General features: G+C 41.3%; 1 non-coding gene across 1 annotated transcript; it reads left to right on the plus strand.

Moving 5' to 3' along the window:
* The first annotated feature begins 1,186 nt into the window (after positions 1–1,186).
* On the plus strand, positions 1,187–1,256 carry LOC148038354 (small nucleolar RNA SNORD36). Its single transcript, XR_015690472.1, has one exon. It is a non-coding gene; the product is annotated as a small nucleolar RNA SNORD36 (small nucleolar RNA).
* The last annotated feature ends 16,568 nt before the right edge of the window (positions 1,257–17,824 follow it).

The following is a 17,824-nucleotide window of genomic DNA, read 5'->3' on the forward strand; positions in this document are numbered from 1 at the left end:
TCTGTTCCTACCCTCCTGTATTACCAACAAATGGCTCACCGATATGATCTATATATTTCCCTTTGTCAATCTAATTCCACAACTATTTTACCCTTCTTTTCCAACCTTCCTCTTTCCCTCAAATTCCCATTTTTACATACTGCTCCTTTATTGAGGATAGAGTATTTTCCCCTTCTCCACCATGTCCTTCTCCATCCATTCATGTACCTTCCACATTTCCTATTTATCAGTTAACACCTTCCTTACTGATTCCCTACAAATTTCTACCCCTCCTTCTTTAAATCATTCTTCCTTTTTATGATTTTGCCTATCCCTCTCTTCATCCACTTTTCCTTATTCCACTTCCCTCTACTAACACTTCTATATCTCAACCACCTCAGTTGGTTAGTGACTATGACGGGTTTGATCATCAGATTTCCAGAAGAAGTGGATGGAGCTCGAATGATTCCCTTATAGGACCTCAGATAAACTAGCCAATAATCCCAGGAGAATGGACAACTGCCAGTCAAGCTTATCAGAACTATATTCATTTTGCTATGCAGTATTCACAGTTTGCAGATCCTTCAGTGAGATTAACTGCTCACTTTGCTTGGTACTTGGCGTATATGCATAGGCACTCTCATAATGATTCCAAGCCTATTCCAAAGTTGTGCATGAATGTCAATGTGAGCATTGATTCCCAGCAGCTGGATATATTGTATTTTCATGCCCTTTGTTTGCCTAGCAGATACCTGGTCCTGTTGGAAAGGATGTGCTGTCTTCAGTTTTTTCAAAATCCTCCCAAAACATTTGTGGATGAATCCTTGTCTATGGATCGTTTCCGAAATCATCAATCTTTTAAGAGGGATCATCTTCATTGATACCTTTCCAATGTATGATGGATGATTTTTAATGAAAATCTCTCTTTTTGGAGGAGTCATTCAGATGGTTGTGTTGTGTGTAGTATTTGTGTTGTGAGTTCATTTATGTAAAAAGAACGTATTGGATTGGATTTCGTGCGAGTTACATTTTGGAGAATTGTAGTGATGGGGTTGTGGTTGGAGAGTTGAAGATGATGCAGATGAAGAAGAAGAAAACTCTTATATCCTTTATAAGTTTGTTGTGATTTCTAGTTTGATAAGAAGTGTTAATGTATAAAGGGTTTTCCTTTCGTTGTATTTTTCTATTAGATATAGGTTATAAGTTGAGGTCGTGGTTGGATGGATTGTTTTTGAAGAGATATTGAAGATCAAAGTTGAGCTTTTTAACTGAACTTGTATACCCTTTTTCCTGGGTCGCGAGGACGCTTCCTTATTAAGTGTGGGGATATGTTGAGTGTTGAAATGACTTGTTTTTTGGCTGATTTTTGTTGTTTTTGAGAGCTGAATGGTTGATTTTATGAGATGATTGATTGGTTTGGAAGTGGTTTGAGAGTGTTTTGGATGATATTGATTATGTTTTGGAAGTTCATGATGTTTATTAGTGAAGATATGAGGTTCTGTGATGTTCTGATAGGTTCTGATTGGTTCTGTATAGCTTCTGTTTTGTTCTGTTTTGTTCTGATTGTCTTCTATAAGGAGGGATGGAGTATTGATTGATGAAGATTGAGATATTGTGAAAGCTTATTGAATGGTTTTTGAGAGTTTGGAATGGTTTGAGTATGAGTTATGAGGTTTTGATGACCTTCTGTAACCTTCTGTAGGTCTTCTGTAGAACTTCTGTTTCTGTTCTGTTCTGTTCTGTACTATAACTGTTCTGGTACCGTTCTGTGACTGTTCTGTATGCTTCTGTATGTGTTCTGTAGAATGTATGTGTAGCTTGGGAAAGTTTTCTAGCCTTGGAAAGAGGTGAATACAAGTGCAAAAGAGCTGAAAGAAGTGAAAGAAGTAGCTGCTGAAGACTCAAGTGAAGACTGGAGTAAAGTGACAGTAGTGAGCTATGAAAAGACACTGTAGTGGCTCTGATGACTCTTCATATCAGAATACCTCTTGGGAGGGGTATCCACGACCTAAGAAGGATTATTGAGAGTGATTTTGAGAGATTGTAGTGAGGATATGATGTATTATTGATAGAGAGAGAGAGAGAGAGCCAGAGATAGCCAATTCTACAAAAACAGAGTGATTGTATGTGAGAGATTGAGAGAGAAGACTATGAAGATATTGAAGATGAATACTATGTGATTTATTTCCATTCAAAGATGGTGTATTCCTTTTCTTTCTTTGTTATATTGATGGATTTTGTGAAGATGTTGAAGAATATGGTTGATTCTATCAAATCCGTGGGAGATCTACATGATGCTGCATGAAGATTTGTTGTGCCTGGTGTTCTTTTCTTCATTGTGATCATATGAAACATAATAAACAAGCTTGTTGATGTTACAAGATAGATTTTCTTGCAAGAGAATTCCCTTTTCCTTGGTGTTCCTCTTGGGGCTCCACTTTACATTCTGCTCCAACGGGACTGAAAGTGGTTTGCATGCTGTCATACCATACTTGGACAACATATCCAAGCCATACTGTCTTTGGGACAGCCATATACCATCATCACATCTGATCACCTCAATGCCAAGGAAGTACCTTAGCTCACCTAAATCCTTCCTCTCAAACTTCTTCTTCAAAAAATCCTTGACTTCAGCAATCCCACTATCACTATCACCTGTAATAATCAAGTCATCCACATAGATGACTATGATGAACCTGCATCTCCCTTTCTCACATAAAGTGAGTGATCAGCATCAGAAACATAAAAGCCAATATTGACAAGATACTCTTTGATCTTGTCAGACCATGCTCTAGGTGCTTGCTTGAGCCCATAGAGCGCCTTCTTCAACCTGCACACATACGTGGGATGCTCTAAATCTTCATAACCTGCTGGTTGATCCATATACACTTCTTCCTGCAAATCACCATGCAAGAAGGCATTCTTCACATCCATTTGCTACAACCTCCAACCTTTGGCTGCTGCCAAAGCAATCACACATCTGACAGTTGCCATCCTAGCAACTGGACTGAAGGTTTCTTCATAATCTATACCATAAGTCTAAGCATAGCCTTTTGCAACCAGCCTAGCTTTGTACCTACTAATAGAACCATCTGCATTGTGCTTAATCTTATAAACCCACTTACATCCAATAGCTTTCTTGCCCTTCGGCAATGATACTAGATCCCAAGTGGCCTCTAATGCAGCCATCTCCTCATCCATTGCTGCATCCCAATGAGCATGACCAACAACCTCCTCAAAATATGTGGGCTCAACATCCTTAACTAGTTTCACCATATAAGCATAATGGTGAGCTGCATAACCTTCAAAACCAAATCTTTTAACAGGGTATCTGACCCTACTAGATCTGCGTACCACTGGATCACTCAATGGAGCCTTTACATTATTATGAGCTCTCTGTACACCTAGCGTCCTGACAGAAGGAATACCAAGCTCATCATCTAAGCTCTCTGAGCCACTGGAGTCTCCATCAAGAACTGCATCAATGCCATCTGACACTTTATTCTTTCCTTTGTCTTTACCTGTAGTGCTACTAGATGCACCTGAAGATGTGGAGCTACTCCTTATTCTCCCAGACCATGGACTACCAGATGATGTCTCTGGTCCACTAAGAGTCCGTGATTCCTACTTTTCAGCCTACACATGAGTGTCATGATCATCATCATCATCCAATGCATCACCACTAGATGCATACCAACTGCTCATTTCATCAAAGATGACATCCCTGCTCACTTTGAACTTACATGTGATAGGGTTATAACAGCGATACTCTTTCAGCTCCAAAGAGTATCCAATAAAAACACATTTTTTTGCCTTTGTATCAATCTTCTTCCATAGCTCATCTGGCACATGAACGTGTGCAACACAGCCAAATACCTTCAAGTGCGATACATCAGGCTTCTTGCCAGTAAAGCATTCTTCAAGAGTCATCCCATGAACTACAGCTATGGGAGTTCTGATCATAATATAAACAGCAGTATGAAGAGCCTCAAACCAAAAATGCTTAGGCATATTCTTTTTAGCCATCAAGGCACGTGCAACTTCTGCAATATGCATGTTTTTCCTTCCTGCAATACCATTTTGCTGTGGGATATACCTACATGTGAACTGTCTCCTTATCCCGTGAGACCTCAGAAAATCACTGAGCTCATTCGAGAGGTACTCTCCCCCTCCATCTGACCTCAAGCACTTTACTTTTAAGCCTATTTCTCTTTCAACTACAGCCTTGAAAGTTCTAAAGTGCTCAAACGCTTCACTCTTTTCCTTCATAAAATATACCCATAGCTTTCTAGAACAACCATCAATGAATGTGACAAAGTATGAACTGCCTCCAAGAGATACATTTTGTGTAGGCCCCCAAATATCTATGTGCACAACATCAAGGATATTTCTGCTTACATCTCTGTCATGTGAAAAGGGTTGTCTTACCTGCTTACCAAACTGACATGCTTCGCATACCTTATGAAATTCTGCAACTCTAAATGTAGGCAAACCTGTAACCAACCCTTTGGGCTGTATTAATTTCAGCCTTTGTACATTTGCATGTCCAATGCGTTTGTGCTAGATTTCAATATCTGCAACAACACCTTTTCCTTTAGCATACATAGCAGCATTCATAGTAGAAATTCCAGCATCCAGAGTAAACATACGTCCAACTCTACTTCCCTTTGCTACCAACCTGCACTTGTCATTGAAGTCTTCTACAAAGCAGCCCTTTGCATTAAATCTGACTTGTAGCCCTTGCTCTACCATTTGACCAACTAACACCAAGTTCTTTGTAATAGATGGCACATGTAATACATCTGAAAGACTCTTTGTCTTACCATCATTCAAGGACAATGGAACTTTTCCAATGCGTGAAATTGGGTGACATGAATCATCACCCGTTTACACATAACCTGCATTTTGCAAATCCTGCATCTCTCCAAACCATTCTGCATGGCTAGTCATATGATTGGATGCACCTGAATCAACATACCAAACATCATCATGTGTTCCCTTTCCTGTAACAGCATTCAGCATATGCTGCATAACAAACAGACGTTCATTCTTGTCTTCATTCTGTCGTGAAGACGATGATAGTTTCCTTGCTGCAACTTACCACTGCGAATATCATCTTCTTAGCATAACATTGGGCTGCAATATGACCTGTTTTGCCACAATAGTGACACACAATACCAGAGTTGTTAGAACCTCTGTTCTGCCATCCACCTCTTTCTCTAAAGCTCCCCCTGCCTCTAAAGTTACCACGACCTCCTCAAAACTTGCATATCACCAAATTGCTGATTCAATCTGTTTTGATGGTTGTCACTACCACGTCCTGTACCATGGCCTCTTGAAGAGAACCTGCCACGTCCCCTTCCTGAAGTGGAGTAGAAATCTTGGACCTGTTCACCACTTCTTTCAGATGTCTCACTCTGGGAGACCAACTCATCGAAATCTAGAAATGGCTTTCTAACATATACGGAAGTTACAAAAGACTTCCAAGCCTTTTCATTGTTAAGTCCACCCAAGGTAGACAACACCAAATCATCATCATCGGGCATTGCATCAATCATTGCCAATGCATCTGCAATGCTCCTTACCTTCAGTGCATACTCATTGATAGACATCTTCTCTTTCTTCAATGTATTCAACTCTTGCTTGAGTTGAATCTTTCATACCTTTGTATTTACGGAAAACATACTTTCAAGTATGATCCAAGCTGCATATGAATTCTCTGCATTTCTAATATGTCCCAGCATATTATTGTCAATTGCTGCAGACAGCCAATACATGACATTTTTATCTTTTGCATTCCATTTCTTCCGTGTCTTTGTCTCTTCTACAATTGGAGGATCACTCACCTTCGGCTCCTTTTCTTCACCTGATATAAACTCGTAGAGGCCTTTTCCAATAAGGAAGTTCGTGACACAGAACTTCCATGAAGGGTAGTTGTTCTTGTCGAGCTTCTCAATGATGGGGCTTCCATTGTTCTCTGCCATTATCACAAAACTAATACCAAACAGCAAGCAAATCTTCTGCAACCCTCGACCTGTAGTGCACAGCAATACACCAAACAACCTTTTTCACTGTCTGCTCAACAATACATGCAATCTGCAACCTATTTGCAGATAAACCTTATGTTTTCTTTCTGCAAATACCTCAAGAATTACAGATTCGCAATCAGTAACCTGCGCACCCACTTTCGATCAAAATAGCCGAAATCACAGTGTACTCTGAAATTGATGTCCGCAACCTTGCGGCTCTAAAACGGGGCCTAAAATGACCTCAGATGCCCAAAATAACTGCGGAATACCCTTAAGGGCTTATTTATAGAATACACAGCGCTCTTCATGCACACCAAATCTCACTGCAATCTGAGATTTTTGCTCTGCCCTGCTTCCGGTGCCTCCACAGGCACTATCCAAGAGAAAGAGTGGAAGGATGGGAGAGTTTCTTACCTGTGGCTTGCTTGCTCGAACATTTCTTCTTCTCCTTCACTTCATCCTTCGAAATCAGCCTCTCTCAGTGGCGTGGCTCTGATACCATATCAAGAATCGCCTGGTGGGGGGACTTGCTCAAGATGCTGCGTCAAACACACACAGAATGCACAAGGAGAAGCTCACTCAAGAGACAAGAAGAGAGATGGAGGCCAAAACGTTTTCTTATTGGTTTCTTCTTCTTCTTCCACACTCTTTACAATGTACACAAAGTATAGATAAGATACAACATAAAGGAAAGTGGCCTACTAAGTCAAACAATGCATAACCAACTACACTAGTCGACTGGCGCTATAACTATGCCAGCTGTAAATAGGTGTAACAACCTGAATATAATAAGTAATGAGTTTATGGCCATGTGAGAGTCATAATGACCACCGACGTGCTAAGTGTAGACGTGTGGACCCATCTAACCAGCTGGTCCATCATCAATGTCCACATGTCTTGAGCTTGTCATCTCAACAGGTACTGCGTCAAAATTTCGATTACACTTCTTCTCGATCTTTCCTGGCTTGCTTGTATCTAGAGAGCCACGTCTCCATGGATGCATGGTGCAACATACAAAAATGATTCACTTTCTTCTCCATTGTAGCATCCATTGTTTTTATGTCCCATTTCCAACCACCACATCTCCGGTCAGTCTATCATCATCCTTCAGCAACCATAGCATATTGTTGTTTGAATCCACCATTGGTAGCCACTGTGAAATATGCACTAACGCCCTCAGACACCACCAACCTTCAATCATGCTACCTTCTAGCTAAGCTCATTGTCGCACAAAGCCTTTCAAGGTTTTCATGAAGTGCTCCAAGAAGAACATCCATCGCGTATGGACAGGTCCCACAATCTTCACTTCATCTACAAGATGCACCAGGAGATGGGTTTGTATCATGAGCATGGTGGTGGGCAGGTACTTCTCAAAGAGACAGACCATCTCCACTGCTCCCTGCCATGCAGGTTCAATAGAGGAGGTCTTGATCTCCTTTTGTGAGATCCATTGCACTAAATTTGACAACCTGTAAATCGCTCCACATATTTTTGGAGTAAGGCATCCTGCGTTCATGATCGATAGTATAAACTACCACAAATAAAAAAGCATTACAAACATCAACTAGACTCCAAATAGCAAAATACGCAGGCCACTTACAATCCATTCATCGTACAAACCTGACATATCTTATGCTAATCATGGGATTTTAGCCTTGATAATTTATCATCTTTAGAAAAAGCGGATCAGAGAGATCACATCATATCCATCGGAGTGTGGATAGACTTGATAATTTTCTTCACAATATGCTCTTCTTTAGTGGACAAAATCCAAGGAGCGCGAGGTAGTTGCAAGCGGCCATCAGTACTCGACTGTGGCCAAAGCACCTCAATCTTGCCTACCTCCTTCTTCAAAACCATTCGTACCCCTATAGTGTCTCTCTTTCTTGTGATGTGGTCCAATAGTAAGCTACTCACATTCTTGAAAATATGCATGGGATCCAACAAGTTGATCTGTAAGTGGGTCCAATACAGAAACTTGTAGAAAAGTGAGAACCACTGCATTCTGTTTGGATGTGACTCCGTATGGACCATTTTCAACTCGTACCAACTTTGGGCATTCATTCGTGTTGGAGGTTGTCCAAGAAAAGCTTCCCTCAATTCATGACCCTCCGACAAGAAAGAGGCATGCCCTTGATATACTATCTTAACTGTGGCCCACACAATGGATATGCATAATAACCTGAGGTAACCACACATGTCCCAACACCTCTATTTAGTGAACACAAACTTAATGTAAAGAAATACCAATCTAACAATGGAGATGAACAAGAAATCAAGGTATTCTAAGCTACACATAACAAGAAATATACCAAACTGAGATCCAAGCATGGCCATGTCATGGAACATTTTCTATTACCATAGCACAATGTAGCCATGGAAGTTGAAATCAAGATACAAGAAACAAAGCTTGGTACTCACCCCAAGTTGATGATGAACAAGAAATCTCTAAGAAAAATAGTGTAAGTGTCAAAAAGCCCCCAACTTTGGCTAGGGCTATCTATTTATAGCAAACCCTAAGCCCTAGACCTCTAATCTTATTACAAAGGCTTTTAGCATGTCATTTTTCTTATTTACTTCATTACAAACCCTCCCTACTTCAATTAGCTTTGTCTTCAAAGCTGCAAATGGGAATATACTACAATGGATGTAGCATAAAAGTTCAAAGGCACAAGTTGAAGAAGAATCCATGGTCCAAGAAGTCCATGGTTGTCTTCATGCTACTCATGCTACACAAGAAAGGACTGTCATAGTAAAAGAGTCATAACTTCTAAACTATAGCTCTGAACCAAAAAAATGAGGTGTCATTTTGAAGAATACACCTAGAAGCATCACATCCAAGCATAAAATCTTGACTCTGATGACATCATACCATTTATTTTTATGACAAGAATTTAATACAACAAGTTGTATTAAACAGTGAACTCATGCTTCTTCAACTGTTTCTCCCATAAACCAAATAGAAATCAATGGAGACAAGCTATCAATCGTATAGGTCAAGGGATCAAAAAGTTCAGTCATAGCAATCCTCCTGAATCAAATGGGAATCCATCAAAGTGATCATCATCATGAAAACAATTGCCACAACTGTCAATGACTATGCCCAGGTCAAATGGAAAAGAAGAATCATCCCAATGATCCCCCGAATCAAAAGGGTAATGAATATTCTCATAATCTGCCTCATAGTCATCATGGTCAAATGGATGTAAAGGATCTTCATTGTCCAACATGTACATATCCCAATCACCTATGGGCTGATATGCATCATCAATAGAATCACCATAGAAACCAAAATTTGCATAATCATGTCCCTCTTGAAGGAAAGAGGTCTCATGAAAGTCCTCCTTATGTTGCATACTGCCCTTTGTGAGGTTCTCATGAAGGTCCTCCTCATTGTCCTCATATTCTTCAGCATTTTTCTCCATTTTCTCTTCTTCATTATCATCATTACCATCTATGTTGTCCACATTTGTATGTACTTGCACTTCTTCACAGAAATCTTCCGCTTGTAATGCTTTAGGTGGCTCATGTGGTACATAACCCATATGGTTGGGCTGATAGTAGGTGTCATAGCTCTCATTCCCATAATGTTCTCCATAAAAATGATCATAACTACCTACATTCATCCATGTCATGCTGATCATGATGACTGACATTCTCATTGACATTACCATAGGCATCTTTATAGGCATGATTTCCAAAGTCATGTGGATGAAACCTTGAAGGAGAAACATGATAATCATGATGAGAAAGCTGATCAAATACATCATGCTGCTACCCAATTGTATGTACATGCTATTCATAAGCAAAAGAATCTTCACAAGCATTTTATCCTTGCTCAAAGTAGCCATGTTAGTCATTGCTTTGGTAATGAATACATGCATGATATTCTTGATCAAATCTATCATAAGAAACATCATCTTGTTGCTAACCAAAATGGTTTGAATGATACACATTTCTCTCATCATGACATGAATTATAGCATCCATTTTGTTCAAGACATCTACCAAAATGTTGCTCATATGAGGGAGAAGTGCCATATGGTTCATATGCTGAGTTTCCATGAGATACATACTCATGACATTGCTGACCATAGTTCTCATAAGTGGAAGGACTTGAGACATTAGAAACTGCTAGAGATGGTAGCCATACATCAAAGAGAGTAATTGTTAACCCTCAGGCGAACAAGGTGGAACATCGGGAAACTCTAAAGCAAAGGATAAGGCCAAGGCAAAAGTGAAATGGAAGATGAAGGCGCGCCATGAAAAATATGGAAACACAAGAAGTGCAGAAAAGTCCTAAATCAAGGAGAAAAGCACACAAGAAAAAGCACAATTCAATACTTTTGTAAAAAAATAGAAGGCGCACCATGATTTATTTTAAGAGTGTCGGGCTCCCATCCATGCAACTTGTAAAGGCATATGGGCGGTCGAAAGTAATCTAGGAAGATAGGAGGACAATGGAAAAAAGAGCCTAGGCTATGATCGGCCATGTAAAAAGGGGATGACTGCCCAAATGAGATTTAGGGCTTTGTATATAAAGTTCAAAAGATGAATGAGAGCTCATTCTTTGGTGTGCGGCAAAGTGGACTCATCTTCTCCTCTCCTTCTCTTCTCTTTGCTTGCTTGTGTGTGCTTGAGGGAGGGCATGTGAGAGTGTGAGGAGTGAGTGTGTGAGGGTGAGGGATCAAGGAGGTGAAGCTCACCACCATCTCCTCTCTTCTTCTTCTCTTCTCTTCTCTTCTCTTGTCTCGCGTGCGGCTATGGAGGATGGAGCTTGGAGGTGGAGGTTTGAGGATACTTGAACGTGCATCAAGAATCGTGGAGCTATTGGAGTGTTTGAGAGAGAAAGAAACTCAATCAAGCATCAAGGTAAGCTCACTACATTTGTAGAGAGAGAGATACGACGCGTCAACTATGTGAGAGATAGCTATTAGTGCTCGCTTGAAACTCTTGAGCAATACGCATTTCTTGGGTCTTGGCAATAGAGCTTGTGCTCGCCTCTACATTTTGGTTTCATTGCCGGGACCAACGGATTCAAGCTTGAGCGCTTGTGCGCTTCAAATCAAGCATTGAAGTAAGGGTGTCATCCAGGAATCGGAGCTTGAGGTAGATAGAAGATTTAAGCATGTTAGTCATCAGAAACAAGTAAGTATTTTTGGGTTTGGATGTGTGGATGAGTAGGTTAAAGAAGCATGAGTACTATATGGTGATTTTTTTATTGCATTAGGTAGGATAGGATTAAAACAGTGTGAGCACACAGTAGGACCTTGTTGCTGTATAACAAGTTGAAACAAGGAAAAGAAGGGCAAAAAATGAAACCCTGGGTTAAATACTGGTAAGAGGAGCAAGATTAAGGTGAATGCAGACCTGGGCAGCATGACAATAAGAGGCCAGGAGTGGTAAGGAAGACCTCATTTTGCATTAGAGAGAGAGAGAGACCTACTTATCACAGAGGAGCTCATGCATGTTGATTCTAGTGTGTTTGATCGATTCAGGTGCGTAGGGATCTTCTTTACACACCAATGATGTGATTAGGAAGGTATGACAAGGGCTGTAATGAGCACTAGGAGAAATCGGCCAAGAGTTATCCCTTTGCATCATCAGTCAGACCAATGTATCTTGGTCTGATTCCCAAAGTCGGGTAGTCCGTCCAGTCGGACACACTTGGCACTCAGACCAACTCCTTTTGTCCCTACCAAACCAACAGTCTGGTGGTCGAACCCATCCAATTGAATGACCTTCTGCAGTCAGACCACCATCAATACCACGTGATCTAATTGAACCAAAAATTGTAATTGGTCCACACGAACAATTGGGCCACCTTTCAGGGTCAGACCAGACCAATCGAACCACCCAGAATCGGATGACCTTCTCCAATCAAACCACCATCAATCAGACCATGTGATCCGATCGGACCAAAAATTGCAATTGGACCACACAAACAATCGAACCACCTTTTGGGGTCAGTGGACCAAACCAATCAGATCACCCAGAATTGGACCGTCTGGGAATCGGACCGGTTGGGCAGAAGTTAGAAGAACTAGGAGTAGGACACCCAGGGTTGGACCTATTGGGACACATTCTCGAACACCTCAAGAAACCCACTTTGGCTCACCAAAGCCATGAACTAGAGGAAATTGTGACTATGCTACTTAGAGGTATACTCTAGGAACCTGGTCGCATAGCCGACTAGGCTTGTAGCCCAAGGATTGACCTCTTGACTATGACCTAGCCTTGATAGAGTGTAGAGGGAGTAGCATAGTTTCCGTGCTACCCTCAGGAGTGACCAAAGATAATGCGCATAGCTGTACTAGGTTGTAAACATGAAGGGGGGATAGCTAGAATTACATGATCATTTCATCAATGCACCCCACACAGTAATTTCTTCCACAAAAATGCACTGGAAAAGGATAAAAAGCCTGATTTTGCAACATGCACAATGGAACACCCAGCAGTGAGTGTACATAATTTGAGAATTATTTTCAATAACAAGGAATGCAGTCAGACTTAATAACTCAAGGAACACACCAATAGGAGGAGACCCCATAACATAGTCAGCTTTGGAGCCCCATCAATAGGATCTTTAAAAATGGTGATGGGACCAAAAGGACAGCAAGATTGAGGGCAAAGTGATACCAGAGCTACTAGGACTGATTGACAACTTCATGGAGCAAGAAAAGCAGGAACGATGTCAGGAACAAATACAGACCAGAGCTAGACCTGGGTGAATTCCCAGTTGCAGAGTCCCAGACATGGTTAATGAATACGATATGCTAACCAGGACAGTAGTCCATGGTAGGCCAGTAGAGGAGGTGGTGGCAAGCCTGGAGGAAGAGAGGAAAGCAATTAGGAGAGCATTGCAAGGCATAGCTGCCTACAACCGCGAGCAGAGAACTAGGAAGCTGCAACAAGACATAAATGTGCACGAGGCTCAATGCATGCTAGCCTTAGCCAGTAAAAACAAGGCAGGACCAACCACGGAGAAATAGAAAGCACTAGAGACAGACCTCACGCTAAGCAATCTTGTGACCAAGTGCCTCATATTGACAACACGGCTGCTGAACAGAGTGCAACAGCATTAGCGACCTCGCTACTCTCAGGCCTAGGAATTGCTGAGGGGGCAAAGAGCCAATCAAAAATCCTTGCGATAACTAAGAAGCTGGATAAGTACCAGCCTAGTAGCAACCTGTACAATTTTATTGAGTAGTTTGAGCATGTTTGTGAGGCCAATGGTCTCATGTGAAAGGTGAGAATGATCGAAGCTTGCTTGGAAGTGAGCTATGGCGGAGAGCAAGAGCAAGAAGAGAGAGAGACACAAATGGGAACTCCAACAGTCACAATGTGTGGCTGGGCTTTCCTTTATTCAAACTGTCACTAAAAGAATAAAGAATAAAGTGACAGTGATGGGCGCCCGCCACCTGCAGTGTGGAGTGGCAAGTACTGTCAGTGTAGTAATACACGAGTGGCTAGGTAGAGGTGTCTTTATCCCCAACAACCTCCCACTTAAAGGTGAATCTGCCCTAGTAAGAAGTGAAAAGAAAAAAGAAAAGATAATACAATGTACACATGTACAACAGGATGAGGAAAAAAAAAGTCATCTCATCCAACACCCATCAATCTCCTGAGGAAGGCAAAGCGCTCAGTAATGAGGCTTTTCTGAGTAGATCTACAAGATTTTTGTTAGTGGAGATCTTGACAAGGTCAATAGACTTATCCTCCATGACCCCACATATGAAGTGATACCTCACCTCAATGTGTTTCGTCTTCGCATAGAAGACCGGATTCTTAGCTAGCTGAATAGCACTCATAGAATCTGAATGTAGCATAGGTATAGTATCAATCCCAAGGTCATAAACCAAACGGCCCAACCATATGGCCTCCTTGCAAGTCTCAATGGCTGCAGTATACACGGTCTCAGTGGTAGAGAGAGCCATACATTTCTCAACCCTGGACATCCAAGAAACAGCACCTGCAACATAGGTAAAGACATAGCCGGAAGTGGACTTCCTACTATCTGCATGTCCTGCATAATTGGAGTCTGTATAGCCTACAACTCCTGTATCCTAGCTACCATAGCAAATACACATATCTATTGTGCCCTTCAAGTATCTCATGATACCCTTTACGGCATCCCAATGCTTTTTGCCAGGTGTAGCCATATAGCATGCCATAACACCAACTGCAAAAGCAATATATGGACGAGTGGCTATCATGGCATACATCAAACTACCCACAGTTGATGCATAAGGGATCTTGGCCATCTCGGCCCTCTGCTCATCTTTCTGCGGACTATCTGTGGACAATTGGCCTGTGAAACCTTCACATAATAAGGTAATGGACAACCAATAGGATTTATGTCCTACATGTGGAAATGCTCAAGGACTTTATGAATGTACTCCCTTTGTGAGAGATAGAGGTGTCCCTTATGCCTATCATGCTTAATGCACATACCAAGAATGTGAGAGGCCTATCCCAAATCCTTCATCTCAAAGCTCTTTTTCAACTGATATTTAAGAGCATCCAGCCTATCATGAGTTTTCCCTGCTATCAGCATATCATCCACATAAAGTACCAAAATAAGCAAGGAGCCATCATGGGCTTTCTTCATGTAAAGACACGAATCCATAGCACTCCTGTTGTAGCCTTGTGACTGCATAAAGGCATCAAACTTATGATACCACTCCCTAGGTGCCTGCTTCAAGCCATAAAGACTTTTCTTCAACTTGCACACTAGGTGCTCCCTATCAGGTTCTGCAAAGCCCTTAGGCTGCTCCATGTATATCTCATCTTGCAAATCCCCATGCAAGAATGCAATCTTGATATCCATCTGGTACAAGTCCAAGTCAAGCTACACGACTAAGGCCAAAACTAAGCGTAGGGTGGTCATCTTGACCACAGGAGAAAAGACTTCATCAAATTCAATTCCACGCTCCTATTTAAAACCCTTAGTGACAAGTCTTGCCTTATAAGCCGGCTTGGGGTTTCCAGGGGTACTTTTCATCTTGTACACCCATTTGCATGGCAAAGCCTTCTTGCCCTAAGGCAATGCAACCAAATCCCAAGTCATATTCTTATGCAAGGAGTCTATCTCAAACTGCATAGCCCTCTCCCAGGAGTGATTGTCACCCCTACGCATAGCCTCATCATAGTGAGAGGCTCTCTTGCATGGTAACCAAGACATAATGCATGAGGGCTCAAATCTATCAGGTAGATGTCTAGCTCTAGTAGACCGACAGGCTCTGCGGCGGCTGGTCCAACACCCTGGCCATGTGTACCAACTGCTGTTGCACGCTGTCCAACTGGCTATGTAGGAGCACGTGGCTCCTCCTGGAATATAATCCTCCGTATCTCTACCACCCTCTCGAGCTACCTATGCATCTTGTCTTCATGGAAAACTACATCATGGCTGCGGATGACTTTCCGCGTCTGCAAATCCCAAAGGCGATAACCCATCTCGCCTACATCCCCATAGCCAAGGAAAATGCATTTGACACTCTTAGGATCCAACTTAGTACGCTTGTCTTTGGGCACATGGCAGAATGCCTCATATCCAAAGACACCGCATAAGACACAGGTTTCCCAGTCCCCCATACCTCCTCTACAACCTGGAAATCCAAACCACTAGAAGGTGATCTATTTATGACATGCACAGTTGTACTGATTGCTTCAATCCAAAAGCTCTGTGGTAAGCTTGCATGGCTAAGCATACTATGTACACGCTCCTGGATGGTCCTATTCATCTGCTTAGCCAAACCATTCTAGGGTGGGGTATAGGGGGCATTCAATTGACACTTAATACCCCTCTCGTCACATAGTTGCTCAAAAGCACATGACACATATTCTCCCCCATTGTCAATCCTAAGGCATTTTAGCCTATGCCGAGTATGGTTCTCAACCAATGCAAGCCATCTCTGAAACACAGCCAAGACTTTGGACTTAAGCTTAATGGGGAGAGCCCAGACCTTACACGAAAAATCATCAGTGAGCGTCACAAAATACTTTGCACCACCCATAGACTGACAAGGCATGGGTCCACAAACATCCGAATGTACCAATGCCAGGGGCTCACTCATGCATGTTCTACTAGACTTCTTATGTGTAATATTTCCAGGCAATACAAATTAGTTGGTTAGTTTGAAAGTTAGTCAGTCAACTAATAAGTTAGTAAATTTACCAATTAAAGACTAACCAAGGTAAAAACTAACTAATGTTAATAATTAATTATTTTTATTTTACAAATATTTTATTTAAAAAAGTCAAGAGTTATAAATTCAATATTTTTCTCGAATTGACAAGGACCATAGCCATGCTTCACGAAAGTTACAAGGTGAACGAGACTTATGAGCCATATTAATCACTAGTATTAATATGTATAGTATGGATGGTCCAAAAATATTAGATTTTGGGCAAAACTAAGATATTTTAGATATTATCCTAAAAAGATAGAACTGAATATCATTTAAAAGAAAAGACAAGTGATGTTTTAGTTAGTTTTGGAGATTTTATAAAAGGAAAAAAGATAAAGAGAGAGATTGGCAAAATTGTGCGCGCCGCGATCACAGTCTATAGGCATTCAAACGTGGAGAGAAAGAAGGAGTGATCTGAAAGCTATCTAATCAAGTGTCTTGGGGTTTTACCCGCCTTCTGGAGCCAATGCAACCATCAGATTTATGATCTGAGCATTAGATCATTGATTCTTCCAATAGCCCCTCCACTCTTGTTCTCAACCTTATCCCCTCCTCTCTAATTCATTATAAATATGAGGCATGGGGAGGCACAAGAGAGCATAAGGAGATCCCAAGAGGCTGCGAGAGAGAGGTGGAGAGAAGGACACCCCTCCAAGAGATTGTGAGAGAGATCTTGAGAGAGAGAGAGAGAGAAAGAGAGAGAGAGAGAGAGAGAGAGAGAGAGAGAGAGAGAGAGAGAGAGAGATGAGTTACCCTGAGAGACTATACAACTCGCTCTATCTCAATCCTTGACTTAACCATCTTCTCTTACGCTCTCCCATCTCAAATCTATTCCGCCTTCTTAATCTGTTAAGTCTACTTGCAGACAATGGCCTCCAAGCAAAGAATTTCGCATGCGGATAGCAATCCTACAACTAGCAACGAAGCTTCAAGCGAAGGCATCACTATTAATCCAATTGCGGTTCTGATCATAAGTAATGTATTTCTAAATTGATAGATGCTTGCTTTGATTCTCACATGAGATACATTAGGCTCCGTACTTTGTTGTGCTAGAATAGGTCATTGAAAAGGATAAATTGCATCTCAAATATTCAAATATGAAGTTTGTGAAGTGCTTGTATTAAGGGGAGTTAAATTACACCTAGTTGCTATGCGATGAATCCATGCATAGCATAAGGAGCATATGGGACTCTAAAGTATTGAGCATCGATGAGCCTTTGATTAATCTTTACCAAGGACAATATTGTTTAAGGTTCGCAAATTCATATAGATGGTACATACATGGGAGAGATTATGTGAACTTTATATCAATGACATGCGACTCCTTGCCTTAGGAGAAAGGAAGATAAAGCCAAGATAAAATGTTGCATAGTAGGGAAAGGCTAAAAGATAAATGTCACGTAGAGAAGAGGCATGAATGCTCTTGCTAGATTGATTAATTCGCATTGGAATGATAGGACCTACATTGTGTATAGTATTTGAACCTTTAGCATATGCCTTAGCCGAAAGGAGGAAATGTTAGGTAAATTTTACTCTTTGGTCCCAAGGGGGAGAGCGAATATACGATAAAGTTGTTATCACATGTATTCTTGTACTATTTGGTAAAAATACAATTAGTTTTGTTGGT

This window comes from Lygodium microphyllum, chromosome 3 (genome assembly GCF_053477565.2).
Source record: "Lygodium microphyllum isolate KBCC chromosome 3, Lygodium_microphyllum_v1.1.10, whole genome shotgun sequence".
Lineage (NCBI taxonomy): Eukaryota > Viridiplantae > Streptophyta > Polypodiopsida > Schizaeales > Lygodiaceae > Lygodium > Lygodium microphyllum.